Source organism: Lipotes vexillifer, unplaced genomic scaffold (genome assembly GCF_000442215.2).
Source record: "Lipotes vexillifer unplaced genomic scaffold, Lipotes_vexillifer_v1.1 scaffold481, whole genome shotgun sequence".
NCBI classification, from domain to species: domain Eukaryota; kingdom Metazoa; phylum Chordata; class Mammalia; order Artiodactyla; family Lipotidae; genus Lipotes; species Lipotes vexillifer.
In genome coordinates, this window is record NW_006789873.1 from 954,961 (window position 1) to 955,541 (window position 581).

The window sequence follows — 581 nt, forward strand, 5'->3', positions numbered from 1 at the left end:
ATTTGTTAATTCTGCTCTTTCAAGGTGACAGGGTGTGTGTATATATATATAAAATGTGATGGGAGGGGCTCTGATTGAGGCAGCCCTGACTTTGCACTTACCTTGCTGTGTGACCTTATGTGTGTCCCCTAGCCTCTCTGGGCCTCAGTGTCTCCATCTGTAAAACGAAGGGGTCAGAGCTGATCATCTGTCTCTAAGAGCTCAAGACCTCTAATAAAGCAGAATAAATATTACAGTTCCATTGCCTAAGGGTACTGGAAATCGGGGCTTTTCACCCCAAAAGAAGGCAATAATTATCACTTGTCTGAAGGAGCTCTTAAATATGTTGTCTCGAACTGAAGCTTCGGGGATGCTATGGGTCACTTCAGAATCACCTCCACAACTCGAGTAGATGTATAACTGCGTGGCAAATACGCCACATAATTGAAGGCACATTTGATTAGCCAATAGTTTCAAGTGGGCTGAGGTAGAACACGCTGATTTCTGGTTTGTTCATTCTCTCAATATGTATTTATTGAGCACCGACTATATGCCTAGCCCTAGAGAGATGTTTCTCCTGAAATCCTAAACCTCCCTCTTTC